Below are 21,296 nucleotides of genomic sequence, written 5' to 3'. Positions count from 1 at the left end.
TGTACAATATTGCTATAATCGGCGATATTTGGAAAATCTATTCGCTATTAATCGTACAACTTCCCTGCGGTTTCTTAACACTAAGGTACTGATTTATTATCATGATAAAGTATTTATATTAAGTAATCAAACAATATATATATACGTTCATAGTTGACTTGTATGTAATAAATAAATAGTATACATATCAATAAAAGTACATATCCCTTATTAAATGGCATTTGTGAAAATAGTTTGAGAAACGAGAAATCTATCATAAGTTTTAATGACGAAGTAACGAGGAGTAATGAGACATATAATTACATTGCGGAGCGGAGATTGATTACAGTTTAATAGATAGCAATTAAAAATATTGTATGAAGAAGAAATAGAACGGTCCAGTTTTTGTGGACACGCTAAGGAATTCTAGATTTTATTTCCTTGAATGAAACTAGATAGAAATGCTCATGTAGGTATACCTATATATACCTAGTACCTATATATTATTTAGTAGGTAAAACTTTTTCTCGAACGTCGAAGTTAGCGATTCACTAAGTTCATCATTGTCGTCGAAGTTACTACCGAGAAGTTTCATTGGAATTTCGAATGAAATAAAAATGAGGACAAAAATTCGGATGAGAAACGATAAGGTTATATATTTCTTTATACATTCAGTTTGTGTGTATTTTTATATAGTATCGAATATCTGAAATGAATCTTAATAAAATTATACCTATATTAATTTATAAGGCTTAAACTTTGGACTTAAAAAAAAGCCTTATCAATAATTTAGTATAAACATTTTATTTTCAAATTTTTTAATGAAATATATTCCATAATAAACATAATTAAACACCATTACAAACCGTCTTATATCACATCTATTTAAGTAATCTATGTACCTACCCACCATAAAGTCAATTATTATGTCATAAAAAAAACAAAAATCTATGGTTCGAAATGATTTCAAATTTGGTCACGTTTACTCAAAATTAAGAAAGTATCTGATGTATATTTATGGAAATTAAACCGGTTGACGCTTCAATCTAATTAATACAACAAATTAGTAATTACGAATAATCTTAACGCAGTTAGTTAACTGCGTTAAGATTAACCGATAAGTTTATCGGAACAAAGATTTCCAATCGTTTAGATAATACACGGACCTTTTAATATCGATATCGTATAAATATCAAGATTATTAAGGATACGCACTACAGTTACTAAACTCAAAAATAAAACACGTTCATCCCTTCCCCCCTCCACAAGGTTACATGAAAAACCCGTTCTAATGATTAATTCAAGCGAATACCTGACGGTCTTAAGCATTTCCTATTACACATTTATTAATACGTTTGATAAATTGAAAAAAAAAAAACATAAATTTATACCAACAGATGGCAGCGTTCATTAATTAAATATGATACGAGCTTTAGATCAGACGTTGCAAAATAAGTTCAACCCATTCATACATTCATTCATAGCGAAGTGATGTACCGCAACTAATTATTATCGATAGTATTAACACGATACATCGTTAAAGCAATTAGATTGTTAAGGAGACACGAGTACATTGTAATTAAAGGCCCATAAGTGTTTGCAATTACATATAGCTATCCAGTTTCTTGAATGCCTACATATACTAATTGTAAGTACTCACTGAATGTTTAAACGTACGAATCTTGTAAGCGGCTAGTGAGTGGAGGACATAAAAATTACTTTCGTTAGTAACGATGTTGCTCGGCGAAAAAATATATCAAAATGATTAATTAATTTTGCGAACTTCGACGTCAACAATATCAAATAATTAATTAGAATAAGAGGATTTATTGAATATAAATATTATCTGTGTGATTTTATAATTATTTAAGATATAGTCGTTTTTAAATACACAAATACCAAATCGAAAATTTCTTATAAATATTTTTCTCAGACACAATACTCTACAATGCTGTAAACACCATAAATGAAATGATAATATTGTTTATATCATTCACAGAAGTAAAATATTTAATGTACATAAGTATACTAATTATATTTTCCATTAATCTAAACGTTACTTAAGCATTTATAATCTACGAAAAGAAATCTTAAGAAAACTTCATCGAGAAAGACATAAAAAAAGTGTTATGACTAGGTCTACTAAAGTCATGAATTTAAAAATACAAAGTATTATATCAGCATAAAAGATTAATTAATTCATTTTTTGTCTTGTATAAATTTTTGATTAGAATTACGTTAAAACAGCTTTTAAGTTCTTCAAAAGTGTTGCCATAAACTTGTTAACAAGTTGCATTTGAATACCTGTGTAAGTGTGTATAGAATTATTTAAGTGTCGCGCCGCAGGACGCGTTTGTGTAGTAGTTTCACGGTTAACAAAATCATAAAAAATCTTTGCTTACTTTTAACCCTACTTATTTACTGTAAATATCCAACTAACACTTATAAACAGCAGAAGAAAATTATGGCGACTACAAGTTGTCCTAACTATAAGCTTGTCAAATAAAAAACGGAGCGAACTTAAACAGGTGAAAGCCACATTTACCCTTCGGTAAATAACGGGGCCAAAAATATCATAATTCAATTACCTCCTAAGTCCTGAACCAGCGCGAACTGGCAACGTCGCGTGGCGCGGTAAATTTCACCGCCAAACAGTTACAATACGCATTCAACTGTTCGAAATTTGAACACGGCACTGTTCGAGCCCGGCAGACATCTGAAGGGGCGAAGCGATGCTGCGACGTTGCCACGCCTCCACCACCGAATTCGCCAATCGCACGCCTCAACTAACCGAATGCGGTTTGGCATTCGAAATGTTCGTCGTTGTTCTTATCTCTTTCTATACCACAAAACCCCGTTTATAGCAAGCGAGATGAATTGATTATAGTCGCTTAGATCTATTTTTTGTTTTGTCACACTGTAGAGACAGTAAGGTCGTAAAGCGCAAGTGTTATAATACGGTTTTTGAATCTAAATCTATATATTTAAAGTATAAAATTGCTTTGAGAAATACTATGTTTTGATGAAATTTACTGTGATATTCTGGCGTGGAACTAAGATAAATACATCACCTCCGATGCGGTTGAACATCGATTAATACTTACCCTTAAAGGTAAACTTTGAAAATGAATTTAGATGCTTCGTGTAACGTTGAAGTCGATACGCATTTTTTTGCTTTTTTCTATGTCTTTGAACTACGTAGATATTTATAGTAGATAGATACCTAATTTAGTAAAAAAATTGCAATTTGTCATTTTTTATACGTCAATATATATTTTTTAAATTCTTAAACAGAAAATGGTGATAGAAATTTCTTAAAAATATCCACTTGTATTATTTATATACTTATAATAGAATATAATAATGATAGGTATAATTTTACAAAAAATATATTTTTTATATTTAGATAAGTAGTACTACTTCAATATAAGGTACTTACTTATCAATATACAATTTAAAAAATATATTTCTTTTTTTTGGGACTTAGGTTTTCCTTAAAAATAGCATAAGGTACCTAATCAATACGTACCTTAAAATAGAGTGTGTCTAAGTTACTCAGAGCACTTGGTTCTCAACCGAAGAATACGAGTTCAAATCCAGGCAAGGGTCACTGACTTTTCTGATACTTAATTTGAGTTAAGTGCAATTCGTCGATTGAAATTCTATTAATGTATTACCAACTCACATTAGATCATACAAATGTATTTATTAATATTTTATGATATAGATAGGCGGACGGACAAATGAGCAACCTGTTGATAAGTGGTCACCACCGCTCATAGATAATGACGCTGTAAGAAATATTAACCAATCCTCACCAGTGCGCCACCAATCTTACGTATAGCTTATATCCTTTGAGCCTGTAATTACACTGGCTCATTCACCCTTCAAAACAGAATATTATAATACTGGTCACTGCTGTTTATCTGATGTGTGGGTGGTAATTACCAAGATTGGCTTGCACAAAGGCAAGGAACCATATATATATTTCATTCGATTTCCTGATATTATTTACCTACAAGGAGAATTAGTGCGACTTTCCGAACGTTATACGTCAAGCTGACAGATGGCTTTTAAAATTCATTCACTTTTGGCGGGAGAAGTGTCATTGTTGAACTGTTTTTGTAATAATAAGAGCAAACCAGAAATTGATTAGTATATTTTGTTTATTATTATTATTTTATATTATTGTAATAAAATTATTAAAAGTAAATTTGTTTTGTTAATATTGCATTATTTATACACACATGACGTATCTATATGTAGTACAACACCACACTTTGCAATTGTTTTTTCCCTCTAATATTTCAAATTCTAAACCCATCTGAAGTTTGTGTCATTTTAATCGATAAAATTAAGGCATTATCTTAATAATCTGCCGTCAGATAAATTTTGACACCTATGTATACATAGGTGTCTAGGGTTGTACTATAGTAGAACCTTAGATACCTAGGTACTCATAAATAATATTCTAAGTAATAAATAATTAACATCGGTATATTTTATGCATTATCTTATTAAGACACTACCTACGCAAATGTGTTTTTAAATAGTCACTTGAAGTACTAAAAGGTAGGTTTAAATATATACCTAAGTAAATTGTTTTACCTAAAATATATGTTTTTAAAACACAAGACTCACTTTTACTAATAGGGGAAGGTTGCGATCATTGGACCGGCTCTTTCATTGGACCACCTAATTTTTTCAAAAACTATGCGTGTTATGACCAGTTCAATACGATGCTAGGCAACAGTACCGCACCCGTTGTCCATTCCCCAAAACTCAGTGCGCTTGCGAAACGTGGCACCTTGTAATGCGTATACCCATGTCAGTGGCGACCGTGATATAAAAACCGAGCCATCAACAAACTGATGTAAATAGCACTGTATTTATTAATGTTTGATGATTGTAATACATCAGGATAGCAAATTTATCTGCTTTTATAGAGATGATGAAGTTTTTTACCTTATTTTACATATTATTAAATACACGCTTTCGTTCTGTTGATATACCTAGTTGCCATCAATGGACCACTACGGTGACGCCATTATTGGACCGGTCCAATCAAAGAAACTTAGCGAATTAATTATTTTCACTTAGTAGAATTATAAGAAATGTTTTTGTCTGTTTAAATTTCCGTATGAAAATTTGTGTGAAATTAAATATAAATGATTTTTTTTTCTTTATGAAAGTCCCTACTCGAAATTATTGTAATTGATCGTTGATCTCGTGAATAGTTCATAAACAGTTAGTTATAATATTAGTTTACACGGAAAAAAAAATCTATTATAAAAACTTATGAATATTAAAGTAATTCTTATTGTGTGTTTCATTTGAGTCACCTTCATTGGACCGTTAATACAAATGTTTCTAAGTCCAATGATGGCAACTTAGTGGTCCATTCAAGGTGACACTGGTCCAAAGAAAGCAACTCCTCATTGAAAAGTTATTTTAGTATATTTTCAAAATCTTTCAACTTACATTGCCAATAATTTATATATGATTAATTAACATAAATAGCATTACATTACAACATTTGGATTCCGTTTGTCGATGATATTTTATCAAATATGATGTCATAAAATTAAGTGGTCCAATCATAGCAACCTTCCCCTATACAAAATATAATCACAATCGACTTCATAGATAATATATTTATAGTAAGAGCCTTGATGGTCCATTGGTCAGAAAAAGTGAATCTTAATCGCGAATTAGTGTTTCAAATCCATAGATGCATCCTTAAAATTTTTGTGTGGATAATTTTAATTTATAGTTATTCAACCATTGAAATGCAAATCACTAAGTGTTTATTATTAATTAATTCTTATGATCACCAAAAGAAATGACAATAATTTTCCAAAGTTACTCAATATTACATTATACCTAATATTAAATACATATGTCAGTTGCTAATCGCAATTGCATCAGATATTCCTTAATTAAAATTAATTTGAAAATAAAGAAGTTCGTTTAAAAAAAATATATTAAAAATAAACGGAATGAATAACATTTGCTAACACAAATTGGTTTTATGAAATAAATTCATTAATTTACAAAGGAAACAAAAGTCGCTTTTATTCAAAAAAATTTTTAGTACTTTAGAAACCTACAACTGCTTTTGTTTTCATTTCATTTCATTGTAAAACTCATTGTAAACTGGAAGTCACTTATCTAGATTGGGCGCCAAAATTATAAAACCTTAGTAACATTTTTTTTTCTTCTTAGAGGTACAGCGCTAGCAACGCGCTCTAACCGGCCAGTAGCTTTGTTCCGCTCCCTAAAATTAATTCTTTGTAAAATTGTAATTAAATTTAGTAAATAGCAATCAAGAATCCTCTTTAATTTTCTGGATATTTTCGGCCGGAGCTCTTCAAAATAAGACCATAACCAATTTATATTATGTCATAATCACTGGGACAAAAATCGCTATTAATAAAGTACAGAATTCAATCTCGAGCTCTACTACTAGAAATAACCTTAGATTATATATATAAATATATCTGTTCAGTGTCGCACTACAAAAGAACTAAAACAAACCGAACAACTATAGTATGTTAGTGTGCGTAACAGCTACGCTGGACACTCGCCAAACGTCATACCACTTTAATAGTGTGCGTGTACTTTGTGCCACAATTTTTTCGTTCTCAACTTTGACAGTCAAAAAAAATGAAATCAAAGTAAACAGTATTTTTAATTATATGGAACCTTCATGCTATGCTAGCCTTGAGCCAGACGAACATAGACTTTATAGTTTTCAGATTATTGCATTAGATATACAACTTTTACTTCAATTACAATACCTATTTATTATACTCTACATATTAATATACAGATGACGTACTTATCTAGTGCAATCAGTCAAAACATATTTTGCATGTTCTAAAAATATTTTAGTGTCAGTAGACATAGATTTAAATACACTAAAAATCAATATACTTTTGGTAGTACTCAATACAGTAGTTTTCAAATATTACAATATATTGTGAAATAGCCCATACGAAATAATATTTGCGCATATGTTTGGCACCTAATATGAATCGGCAATCAGTAAAGGTGTAGGTGTAGTCTGGTTAATTTTTATAATAGCATATTTGTATGTATGTATGAATGAATGTTGTATACATACATACATACACAGTCGCACCTCATCGCTACTTTGCTTCCAGCAGTGTCGTTTTGCCATACAAAAGCGACGAAAAGTACCTATATCTGTGTGTGCGTTATATCTGCAGAACTAGGCTTAGAGATTCACAGTAGCGACACGACACGATCGTTCGGGAAGGGTGATCATTATTTTGTTGATTGGCAAACACACACAATGACATTAATATCCCTAACAACAAACAATAATAACATAATTTATTTAAGAGTTATGTAAACAACTGATCAAATTATTTTAAATAAATCTGTAATTTTTACAATTTACGTTATGTGACGAGAACGTTTATGAACATATTGCTCTAACGAGTTCATATTACGATTTTTCTTGAGTAGAGTTGAGTGAGTGAGATGGTATATCATTGGATAAAAGTAAAAATTAACACTCTGTATATATTTGCTATTAAATCTCTTTGAGTTTACCTTCTTAGATACTCTCCCGAAATGTGAAATGTGTTAGTATCAGTAAGAATAGATCACTGAATGAATGTTAAATGAATAAAGTCGTAATTATTAAAACTGAGCCGCGAAATCGATTCAGCTGATTTCTGTCTGATGAATGAAATTACTTTGATACATAAAACACCGCTAGGTAATGTTTTGTTAATTAAAATATCATTTATTCTGGTTATTAATAAGCGGTAAAAAAATTCACTAGCTTCACATTTAAAAATCGAATTTTAAGTACCACGCCCTATGTATTAATTTTTATTTATTTAAATACTTTATTGATCTCTGGAACGATGGGACGGGACTTTCAGTGACGGAAAACAAATGTCATAAGTCAACTTAGTCTACAATATTAACTTTTTATTGAATCCAAATGCGCATGAAGTCGATGAGTCGAGATGGCCCAGTGGTTAGAACGCGTGCATCTTAACCGATGATTGCGGGTTCGAACCCAGGCAAGCACCGCTGATTCATGTGCTTAATTTGTCTTTATAATTCATCTTGTGCTCAGCGGTGAAGGAAAACATCGTGAGGAAACCTGCATGTGACAAATTTCATAGAAATTCTGCCACATGTGTATTCCGCCAATCCGCATTGGAACAGCGTGGTGGATGTTACAAACCTTCTCCTCAAAGGGAGAGGAGGCCTTTAGCCCAGCAGTGGGAATTTACCGGCTGTTGTTGTTGTTGTTGTTGCGCATGAAGTCGCAGGCACAGTTAGTTTTAGGTACAGTAAGAGTAAGAAAACCTTCGTCAGTTTTCAAATTAATTCCTTTATCAAGTTCTAAACTCTTAATACCTTTTGAATCTAAACATCAAATAATTGCGACGAAATATGTCATTCACGATTGGTAAACCAGATTGTCACTCAAACTGAGCACACGAAAATAGATCTTAAATTGACGAACCTATTCTTACCCCGACTGTACATAAGCCAACAATTTAATATACTTAATTATTTTATTGTGGTCGAATGATTCTGACGTAATTTTGACGCAATAAAGCTTTTGGAATAGAAGGTTTTACTAATATAAACATCGTTACATATTAAGCAATTCATACGCTAATTTTCTGGTTTCTGAATTACTTTTATAGTGTTTATCTATTAGTTAACGCTTTCGGTTCGATAACTTCTGATAGTGCGTTTCCGAGCAACGCGTGTAAGATATTATCCGTTAAAACTCGAGTCTTAGTTAACTGAGGAATGCGTTGTTATCTGTACCATAAAAATATATGACGTTATAATTTGTTTATAAGAAATATTTGAAAACCGTACGGAATGGTGAGCACAATTAAAGCACACACATCTTAACCGATGATTGCGGTTTCAAACCCAGGCAAGCACCACTGAATTTTTATATGCTTAATTCGATGGTGAATGAAAACATCGTGAGGAAACCTCTAATTTCAACAAAATTCTGCCACATGAGAATCCACCAACCCCCATCGGAGCAGCGTGGTGGAATATGCTCTTTACCTTCTCCTCAAAAGGAATGGAGACCTTAGCCCAGCTGTAGGCAGCTTACAGTCAGATACTACTACGGAAGGGTGTTGATAATGTCATATTTTTTTTATGACACCGGTGGCAAACGATCAGTAGGCTCACCTGATGGAAAGTGATTACCACCGCCCATGGACATCTGCAACACCAGGGGGCTTGCAGGGCGTTGCCGGCCTTTAAGAAAGGAGTACGCTTTTTCCTTGAAGGTTTCCATGTCGTATCGGTTCGGAAAAACCGCCGGCGAAAGCTATAACACTATCTTCCCATATATTTCCGTATTATTTTCGTATCTCGTGTTCAAATATACTTAACTGCCATACATCTATTATGCTCACAATAATCAACAATACAATTTCGCCCGAACTATACTCGGATAATCTTATTATATAGAAACATGTGTCAGTTCTATGTATATTATCACCGTTCATTTAAACATAACACGACGTCTTAATTGAGTTAAGACAAATGGTGTCAGGACAATTCTATACAAGACATTCATGTGACATTAGTTAGTGAGGCAGAGGCCTATGGAGATGCTGGCTTTGTCATCTAACGATCATCAAGATCAATACAACATCGCTTTATTAGGTAAAGATAACACTAATTGGATTTGTATGAGATATATGCAAGCCTATAGAAACATATGTTATACTAATTACTGTGTAATATCAATTCAATCGTACTTAGGTATATGTGTATTAGTTACATGTACACATATATGATACTTATATTTTATTAAGTACAAGCTGTGCTTGCGACCTTGCGAATTTAACAAAAAAAGAATATATTATTGTAGCCTAAGTTACTCCTTTTTACATCAGTTCTATCTGCCAGTGAAAAGTCCCGTCAAAATCGGACCAGCCGTTTCAGAGATTAGCCGGAACAAACAGACAGACGGACAAAAATAAAAAAAAATGATATTTTGGTATATGTACCATGCATACATACATATGTATTGAGTAAAAAAGTGCTATTTTAATATTACAAACAGACAATTTTATTTTATGTATAAATAGATATAGTTATAGTTACTAATTCATAATAATGGAGTTGGTGACAGGAATATCACGCAGTCATATACAGGTCGTACACAGGCTCAGGACATGATGTCTCCAAGAATATTCCCCAATGAGCCCCCACTAACACCCGCTTTCTTAACGACATAATTATGTCGACAGGAAATGATGACCACACGAGGTAGCCTATTTGACAGTCTGTATAACTACTTTTTTTTATATTTAATAAAAAATGATGTCTTCTGCTCAATACGTGTAAGAATATTTTATTTTACAATATATATAATGGCAAGAAAGTTAAATCACTTCGTCTAGACACATATAAGTGTTTATGCAATACACATATACCTACCAATAAATAGAATGAAATAATTTATAACAACAGTTAGCTGTTCAATAAATAACTCAAATTTGATTGGTTAAACGTCTGTGTGCGTGTTTACATGTGAAGCAACCATTCGCAATTTGATAATAAAAATAATCGGCGGATATGATTTTCAGTAGGTAAGTACTAAATTGCCAAAAAAATATTATTATGATTATCAATATTTCTTTCGTAACACTTTCAGCGCTACTACATATATAAGGATTGCTTTTAATGTTTCAATCAATTATTAGTTTAAAAAAAGAATATACAGTCCAATATAATTTGCATAGCGATGAAAATTAAATGAAAATGAAAAACCCACACGAACGTCTACGTCAAAGTCTAAAATTCAAATGTATTTATTGTTAGGTTTAAAATTGGTAATAGATTTTTTGCGTATTTTCTAATAATCAGTGATTCAATGATAACAATAATTAATGATGTTATGACTAAAATCAACAGCTAGTTATAAATGTATACGAATTATTATTGTGAGTTTAATAATACATAATTGTAAATGCGAAAGTGTTTTGACTATCTGCTTCTCTGTCCGTAGATGTCAAGGCCAAACGGCTTAACCGAAGTTGATGAAATTTGTTCAGTAAGCTTGAACTATTTTTTTATGTTTAACTATAATAATAATGAGAGTCGAGATGGCCCAGTGGTTCAAACCCAGGCAAGGACCGCTGATTAATGTGCTTAATTTGTCTTTATAATTCATCTCGTGCTCAGCGGTGAAGGAAAACATCGTGAGGAAACCTACATGTGACAAATTTCATAGAAATTCTGCCACATGTGTAATCCACCAACCCGCATTGGAACAGCGTGGTGGAATATGTTCCAAAACCTTCTCCTCAAAGGGAGAGGAGGGCTTTAGCCCAGCAGTGGGAATTTACGGGTTGTTGTTATAATAATAAACTCTAAAACGGCAACTATTGGCTACAACTAATATTGTGTACGTAAATCATTACAACATTAGTATATAATACATGATATTCCACGTAAGCCGGTCGAGTATTAATTACAAACACGTATAAAAGAATAATTAAAATACAATTTTTTAATATTATTGATATTATAACTAGTTTTATCATTCTTGTACGCGTTCCGAGAAACATGATTAATGTTAAGCGAATCAACTAATGTTTTTATGTTTATATTTAAATAATCATGATTTATATAGAGCTGTTATAATCGTTTAATATAATGTAATAGTTTCTTGAGTAATTGAAAATGTATTTTATTAATAATCAATAATAATTTGCTGTCTGGAAACATGTCAAAGTGTTAATGTGTTTTATTTCTGGTACGCAATTTATTTACCATATATAATATAATATAAATTATCATAACATAATGATTCCAATACAGAAGAAAGACACCAAATAAAAGTATCTCTGAGTTTCTTTTGACAGTTCTCCTTATATCATATTCATGAACGGAATGGTGGTCTTCAAATTAACATGGATATTTTTATTATTAAAGTTATTAATTTCGGGATATTTACCATGATTTTTATTTTTGTTCGGTAGAGCTCCTATAGTATCGTGAACAAGACATTCGTAGATAATGTCGAAATATCGACCCGAAATTAATAACTTTAGGAATAGTGGTTGTTTTTAATTTGACAGCATTGCTAATTTTACTTCATTTAACAAGTGAATTGTGAGTTGATATGTATATATTGATATTAAAAAATATGTACATAAAATAGATAATCGAATAAATGAACGAGATTACCAATATTCTTAAGGTAGTATCAGCTCGTTGTTATATATTTTTAATGCAAAAGTCAATCGCTTATAATTAGGACCGCAGCGGTAAACATTACTAACAGTAGGTGTACATTTAATGTGAAATAAAGTATAAACAGAAAGCGCCGATCGGCTCCTACGATAACTTATGGAGTACTTCCGCCGATATGAATGGTTTTATAGAAAAATATAATCAGATCTATAATTCTTGTTACTTTTACGATCGGGCCTTGAGTTCAGGACAAAAAAAAATATCATATGTTTTTATTTCTTCTGATAATGATAATATCGAACACAATAATATAATATTACTTTCACTTATACACTTATGTATATATATGATACGATTATTATATACCATAATAGATGATTTAACAAAAAAAATATAGATAATATACTAGAATATATTTTTATTTGAAACTCAGTACAAACATTGGTTAAATAGAATTAAATATTGATATCTCTCATTCTTGATTTGATATTCGAAAGAAGTCAGTATTGAATTACTAGATTGAGCTACAAAAGTATTAATTTTACAGAGTTTGATTATGCAATATTAACAATCTTTCATTTTTATGACGTTTGCCTCATCACGTGTTTAAGTTCAGCTCTGTCCTCGAGAAATACCTACTAGCAATAGGAATTAATTACCTTCCATTACCACACTTCAGTCTCCCAACATACTTCCCCAGAATAACTTTGGCTCGTATACTTTATCCCAACATACGAATACTTAACAGAAAATGCCTTATGTAAGCCTGGTTACTCCATACAAGACCTGATACATTTCGTTTACCAACAACAGAATTATCTACGTCTAATTTAAAAGAGTTACTTTAAAAAATCGTAATGACTTTAAACGTACAGTAATGACTATACGGGGCAGTACATAAATACGATCGATTATTGTTGTTGTACAATACTCGGTAAGTATTTGAACTACGAAAATCAATTGCTCGGATTTTAAATCATCCGTGTGTTTAAATAGTCCAGTTTTATTATTTTATATACAACCTCATCGCTTACATTCGATATTCAAATGTTATATAATTTTATTTTTCTTTAAACATTATAAAGATTTCGCCTCCCTTCTTTTGTTCTTTACTATAGAACACGATTTAATTATATAAATGCAAGTCTTATGTCATTGATTTTATACGAGTAAATACTCTTCTGTCCAGATACATAATACGTTATATTTTTAAGAGTCGTGATTGATCAAAAAGATAAAATAATAAAATATTTTTGACAGCATAAAATCACGAAACGTGATCTACACATTTTAAAAATATATTTTACTCTACATTTATTTCGTAATGCGTAAAGGTTGTTAAGACGAAAAGTGAATGATTAATTATATTTGCGAATACATAGGGTTTAATTTAAAGATTTTTTGTTTTTATTTTTATAGCGCTTTTGGCACTTACTGCATTTTCTCTTCGTGAACGGCATCCCGATAACTTGTCAACCAGAGTTCAAATATTTATGTTATTTGTATCTACATATACGTCTCTTAAATAACGCCCCTATGCTTGAGAGGAACAGACTATCCAAATATATACATTAGATTTTTATAACATGTGCATGACGAAAAATATTCGTATATATTTATAAAGCAAATCTAAAAGTATGCTGACTTTTTAAGCTTTACAAATTGGACCTATAGATAGCTGATTAGCTACTTTAGTTTATATTGCAATAATTACGTTTGAATAGAACGTATTGACATAATATTAGTTATATAATTAAAAAATAAAATGTCGTGGCCTGTCAGTATTACCGTACATCTGTTAATTTATTCATATTTAACAAAGCTGTGATTGCTCGTTCGAGCATAGTACATTCAGCGACTGTTAACAATTTTCGTTTTAACAAATCTGACATTATCGAATACGTAATAAATTTCCTTAATTTTCTCAAAATAATTTTCATTCACCGGCAAACTTTGAATTTGGATGAAATCAGTTATTTCGATGTGAAATGTTTTCATTAAACCGTTGATGTTGAAGCTATTGTACCGTGTAACATTGATTCGTTTTATTAACCGCCGATTTGCAGACATATGCCGGAATTGTGATAATAGCCTATTATTTCATTAATTTTATTGTTGTATTAAATTTTCATTACAAGTCGTTTTAATATTAAGAGAAATGAACTTATTTATGCTTTTGCAATTTAAATCGAATATATTTAACGCTATTAATCTTTACACATGCAAAAATATATTTATATTTAATAATAGTAATGATTTGCTTATCTTCGTTTCCCAGATAGGGTATCTATTATATAAAGGTATTGCACGTGTATGTAAGTTGCTAATTAATTAGCAACATGTAAGCATTGGAATCGTTTCTGAAATTAATAAATTGCAAGGCAGTTTCTCGAGAGCATCTGAGCGGAGCAAGATGTGACGTAGTAGGCGTCTGTAAGAGCGCTCGCGTAACGCAACGTCGCGGAAACTAACTACATATAATGGATAAATCTCAGTACACACTCCTTGTTGTAGATTTCCAATATCAGGAATGTGTTCTTAAATAACACGTGTCTTGTTAAACTGTACACTACGAGATATAGATGCAACTACATAAATTAATTTGTCATGACTATATTCAACTTGAAAGTAAAATATAAAACCAGTAAATACAAAATGTATCGATTATTCTATGAAGAAAGAATCTACGGTCTGATGTTTAAACCAGATAATAAGAAATCTATAGCTACAGGCATTTGTTTTTGTTTACCTAGCGCACTTATAATTTGCGAGATGGCTGCACATTTATTGTCACTAATCCGCTACTTAGGATCGCAGCCTGAATTCAAAGCCCGTAATTTAATGGTTCCTTAACACAGTGAGATAACTTAACGAAAAATATTTTTAAATCATTTTATTATAACTTGCTCTTTGATTGATATTAGTACATTATTCTTTTTAGCTCACCATATATCAACTCAATTAGCAAAAAAGTCGACATTGAAATAAAGATTTACACTAATATACTACTTATTGTCTTCCAGGCAGGATATATTACATACATATATAATTGTATTTAACTAATAAGTTAACTACTAAGTTTCTTGCGGGTTCTCGGTAGAATATACTTTCCGAATCAGTGGCAGCTACATTTAATATAGTTGTTAAATGACGTTTCAAAAGTGCTTGTAAGAACCTATTTGAAAAAGTATACAAATTTTAATTTTATAACCAAAATTTTATAGATACTTGGTGGTACGTCTTTGTGCAAGCCCGTCTGGGTAAGTAACACCCACTCATCAGTCAATCTACCGCCAAACAACAGTATATAACAACTCAGTATTGTTGTGTTCCAGTTTAAAGGGTGAGTGAGCCAGTGTAACTACAGGCACAAGGGACATAACATCTTAGCTCCCAGGGTTGGTGGCGCATTGACGATTTAAAGAATAGTTAATATTTCTAACAGCGTTATTGTCTATGGGCGATGGTGACCACTTACCATCAGGTGGCCCCTATGCTCGTCCGCCAATCTATACCATAAAAAAAAAACAAAAATATTACTAACTAATATACTACTTATTGTCTCCCAGGCAGGATATATTACATGCACATAAAATTGTATTTAACTGACAAGAGTAACTACTAAGCTCCTTGCCGGTTCTCAGCAGAATCTACTTTCCGAACCAGTGGCGGCTACACTTAATATAGTTGTTAAATGAAGATTCAAAAGTACTTGTAAAAGCCTTATTGAAAAAGTATACAAGTTTTGATTTTGTAACCAAAATTGTATAGATACTTGGTAAGTCTTTGTGCGAGCCCATCTGGGTAGGTACCACCCACTCATCAGTTAATATACCGCCAAACAACAGTATTCAGTATTGTTGTGTTCCAGTTTGAAGGGTGAGTGAGCCAGTATAACTACAGGCACAAGGGACATAATATCTTAGTTACCAAGGTTAGTAGTGTATTGATGATTTAAGGAATAGTTAATATGTCTTACAGCGTCATTGTCTACGGGTGATGGTGACCGCTTACCATCAGGTGGCCCATATGCTCGTTCGCCAACCTATACCATAAAAAAAAGATTGAACTTCAGTATCTTTAGTCAGTTTAATATGTTTAGGTACGTTGAGCCACGGGGCTGGGCTGGTATTTAAAATTGCAAATTTCTCTGAACAGGTGAACCATAAACTCAAAACAGAAGTTAACTTCATTTTGATTTACGTATCGATAACATTATATAAATTTTCATACAAAATTAGACTCATAATTCTCTATATTTCCTGTGATTAATGATAAAAAAATAAAACATTCAATTAAATACAAGAGGTTACTAAACCTTTTTTATTAATAAACTATATGATTGCTGTTACACTAAGAAATAAATCCTCAAACAAATACACATCCTTGCATGATAATTATACATATATACACTCGAATACCCACTACCACAAATGCATTCAATCACACACACATACAAAGAAAAGATATAATAAATTTAAAATATCTGATTGATACTATAAGTAAACGAGATCTAGTATAATATTTGTATATGACTGAATTTAAAAAATCCATAATTGCACCCGTATAAACTTGGGGCGGATCTCGTTAATCTATAGTTAAATGATAATTTGCTTTATCGTAAAGTTTTATGGTATGAAAGTTTTTAGTTTTATAGATGATTCATTTAATCTAAAACGAGTATAAAAACTGGCAAAACGCCAAATTAACTACAAGATTCTTTGTGTGTTGAAAGATAAACATGTTTTATATAAGTTCTACTTTTATTTTATTATTTACTCGCGTTACTTCGTTAATAATTTACGTATAAGATATTTTCCCATTACAATAAAATTTACAAGGAAATTCTTAATAGCAATTTAAATTGGAACCTGGTATAACTTGATCTTGTCTCTTAAATTTGTCAGGTTACAATTATTTTACTTGGTGGTAGGGCTTTGTTCAAGCCCGTCTGGGTAGGTACCACTCACTCATCAGTTATTCTACCGCCAAACAACAGTACTGAGTATTGTTGTGTTCCGGTGTGAAGGGTGAGTGAGCCAGTGTAACTACAGGCTCAAGGGACATAACATCTTAGTTCTCAAGGTTGGTGGCACATTGACGATGTAAGAAATAATTAATATTTCTTACAGCGTCATTGTCTATGGGTGATAGTGACCACTTAAAATCAGTTGGCCCATATGCTCGTCCGCCAACCTATACCGTAAAAAAAAACATTATTGATTCAATGCCCATATTTACTTGGTGGAAAGGCTTTGTGCAAGCACCTCTGGCTTAGTAGCTTCGTAGGTTATCTGACTCATTATGTATTCTACCGCCAAATAGCAATCATTAGTATGATCATGTTTCGGCTCGAAGGTTGATTGAGCCAACGTCAATCTTAGTCCCATAGATGATAGCGTATGGCTGATTTGACAAATGATTTCTATTTCTAGCAAAGCCAATTCCTTTAGCAGTGGAGACTCTGTCCAACTAAATCATTCATTAAAAAAAGCAATGCGAATGAAAAACCAGACACGTCACAATACATATTCAGTTCAAGAATTTACATACAACAACAAAAGCCTGTAAAATTCCCACTGCTGGACTAAGGCCTTCTCTCCCTTTGAAGAGATTGTTTGGAACATATACCACAACGCCGTTCCAATACAGATTGGTGGAATACACAAGTTGCAGAATTTTTATAAAATTAGACACATGCAGGTTTCATCACGATGTTTTCCTTCACCGCCGAGAACTAGATGAATCATAAACACAAATTAAGCACATTAATATTAAGTGGTGCCAGCCTGGGTTTGAACCCGCAATCATCGGTTTAGTACACGCGTTCTAACCACTGGATATGCTTCTTCGAATTTTACAAATAAGGTTTAAATTTCTTCGGAACATCGATGTTCTTTTATAATGTTCTGAAGCCATCTGTAAACAAAAACAGTGTTGAGGGCGATGCCGTTATAACAAAAGAACATGTTATTAACATCCCTAACACTTGTTCGTGTGAATTTACTCGCTTCGTACGAATAAAACTACACAATGTCACGTCCCAGCATCGCCGACAGATTTATAATAATTAGTAGCTATACATACGGTCGGTGCCATAGTCATATTCACGATTAAACTTTTCACTTATTTTTTTAAAAGTGCGACTTCTTTTGTTTTGTTTAAATAAAAATTAGAAGGTCAAACTTTAATAAGGAACTCTTATCGCTAAAATGGTACCTCCATTTACTGATCGTATTGAGTTATATTAAAGTCCAGATTACGTTCCAATAGTGTGTCTCCTAAGATATAAACCAATATTATTTCCATTTTATATAAATCGAATTTAACAGATACATCAAATACTCGTACACACACACACGAACACATAATCAAACTCACACAAAGAGAGATAAAAAGTAAATACAAGTAACGATAATTCGTGTGTTTACATGTTATTTAATTAAAAAAACGATCTAAAATATAACATATTATTTTTGTTATTCGATGAATGCCGAACAAGACGTCTGTACATCACTTGTCACCTCAGTTGCCGAAAATAGATACCATCGCTTTCATCTCGTTATACCGAGACAATTATATGCTCGCTGATTGACGATACCGCTTTTATCTCATAACTCGAAGACGTAAGGTTTAAAATACGACGGGCAATTTATTAAAAACTGAATTAAAATACAATAATCGCGTTAAAAATATACGATGTGCGGCAAACATAAACGTTTTAAACGACAGCATTAAGTGTAGCCGATATCTGTGTTATTGCTGTTTAATTCGAAATATATTATAAATACGTTTCAATTAACATTCATATTAATTTACAAATGTTTGTAAATTATACCTAATCAATTCCAACGATATAAATTATAAGATATGTTTTTATAAAATTGTTATTTGTTAAATAAAAATTTATAACATTTTATTTTATATTAAATATTGAATTACATAATGAAAACTTTTTGGAAAAATTGGTTGAAAAAATCAAAGATTGATATATATTTTTTTAATATTCGAAATTCAAAATAGAAAAATGAGCCCTCATTATCATTATAGTCCATAGGTATTTTCAAAACCTCTCGATTCTTTGTGTTTATGATTAAAGGTTTGTTTATTTAAAGTATTTGTTTTCCTATTTCAATACCACCCTTTATTTGCAGTATATTTGTTAAATTGTTTAGGAAAAACCTTGCAACCTCATTAAAGTAATCATTTATATAATCCATTATTATATAGAGTTGGAAACTGAATTTTTGGATTGTAACCTGTTGAGCGTGAACGTACTCTAGTAAAGATAAGGAAGGCTATAGACGAACGAACTCTTCAGCGGTCAAAAGCATAGACAATAAATATTAATTTACTTACTTTATTCTTTAAATACAGATAAATTATGACACAGTTTACTGTCATCTTTTTCACAATATAAAGCTGACATATACTTCCTTTTTTAAATATTCCCTCAATAAATATAATAGAAAAAAATAATTGCTACTTATATTTGGAATAACAACACTGCCAGTATAAGCTGGTCCCACACTGTGATATTGAACACAACACGATTCCTATTAGCGTAGATCCTCTAACAATGGTATTACAAATTGATGTTAACTCGATCTTGCATGTCAAAGCTTGTTTATCAGTCTATATTATTTTCCATCGACATGAAGGTAAGGTTACATAAATCTAATTTAACTAACCTAACCTGTAGAAAATAATGTTACGGCAGATAGTGCATACCATTATTAGGTTCTATTACAAGCAAATTACTCGTACGGTTTGTGTAGGCCCCTGCGGGTTCCACCCACTCGTCAAAAATTACACCGCGAAATAGCTACACTTTACACTTTTAGGTTCCGGCTAAAAGAGTGATTGGCCTGGTATAACTATAATATCTTAGTTCCTAAGTTTGGTAGCGCTTTGGAGATGTATCCAATGGTTTGTATTTCTTACGATGCAATTATGACATGTTATGTTTTTTTTTCTGTATTTAATAACATATAATATGCTTTACATCCTTCTCAGGTTTATTTACATAAGAGTTATTAACATTAATACCTTAAGTAGAATTACTGTACTGTATAAATCATGACCGCGTGGAATGGTGGCTTGAAAACTAACAGCTTTTCTCAAGTTTCATTTTCATTTCTCAGATCAATATAAAGTGTTGACCATAGTTTCCTATAAAATATAATCCCTTTTTGTATCTTATGAATACATGCCGAGTCTATTTGCTTTTTTCATAACAATATTATAATCAATACTCAATTTCACATCACACACTAATTACGCCAAACAATTGTGGTTTGGCTTGCTGTACTTAACGAGGCTGAAGTAATTTGAAACATAACTAAAACTAATCTGGCTCGAACAATTAGTATATTTTAATTCATCAACTCCAAACGTTGTTAACCTTTTCAATTCAGGCGTAAACGTGTGCGTCATTTGTTTTATACATTTTCCGAATGAACTAATTATGATATGGACAAGTTGCATAAACGATCGCACGAACGAACTGTCAAATATTTGAAAATTATAACTCGTCATCGTCATGTAAAATTACTAACCGTGACATAATCAACAAACGAAAATGACAATGTTGATGGTATTTGAGAATTGTCACTTGTGTTTACAAAACCCAGTATATGAGCACGACATGGCAGCTGTCTTGCCCTCATTGGGACGCTTTAAGCGCAGCCGCTCGTTTTTGTTACAATTCCACTTCATGAAATTAATATCAATTGTGAGCTTGCCTTCTACGGCCACATAAAAACATGTCCCTCTTTGTGTCCGGATCGCTCGGGACTGGATTTCAGATCAGGCTCCTTGAGTATTCACCAAGTGTTATGAGATATATACCGATATACCGACAAGAGACACAAGTCCATTGTTTCGAAACGCTTAAATGTTTGATGACCTTTTCATTTCTTTTTCTGATATTAAATAAAGGCGTATGAAGAGGTAACTGACTAACGAAATCGTTAGCGTTTAGTTCCTCAAACAATTCACAACTGAGTTAAAACCATTATTTATTATTCGTATCAATTATAAAGTTACGGTGTGCATAGGGAAATTTTGAAATGTCAAAA

The 21,296-nt window shown here is 31.7% G+C and overlaps 1 protein-coding gene across 1 annotated transcript in view; it reads right to left on the bottom strand.

The window, feature by feature from the left end:
* LOC124543297 (LIM/homeobox protein Lhx2-like) overlaps positions 1-2,697 on the bottom strand; it is a 29,610-nt gene extending 26,913 nt beyond the window's left edge. Inside the window, exon 1 of the mRNA XM_047121465.1 lies at positions 2,568-2,697. The gene's annotated coding sequence lies outside the window, so the exon portion shown is untranslated. The remainder of the gene's footprint in view (positions 1-2,567) is intronic.
* Between the last annotated feature and the right edge of the window lie 18,599 nt (positions 2,698-21,296).

This window comes from Vanessa cardui, chromosome Z, assembly GCF_905220365.1.
Source record: "Vanessa cardui chromosome Z, ilVanCard2.1, whole genome shotgun sequence".
NCBI lineage: Eukaryota > Metazoa > Arthropoda > Insecta > Lepidoptera > Nymphalidae > Vanessa > Vanessa cardui.
This window is presented reverse-complemented; position numbering and strand designations above follow the sequence as displayed.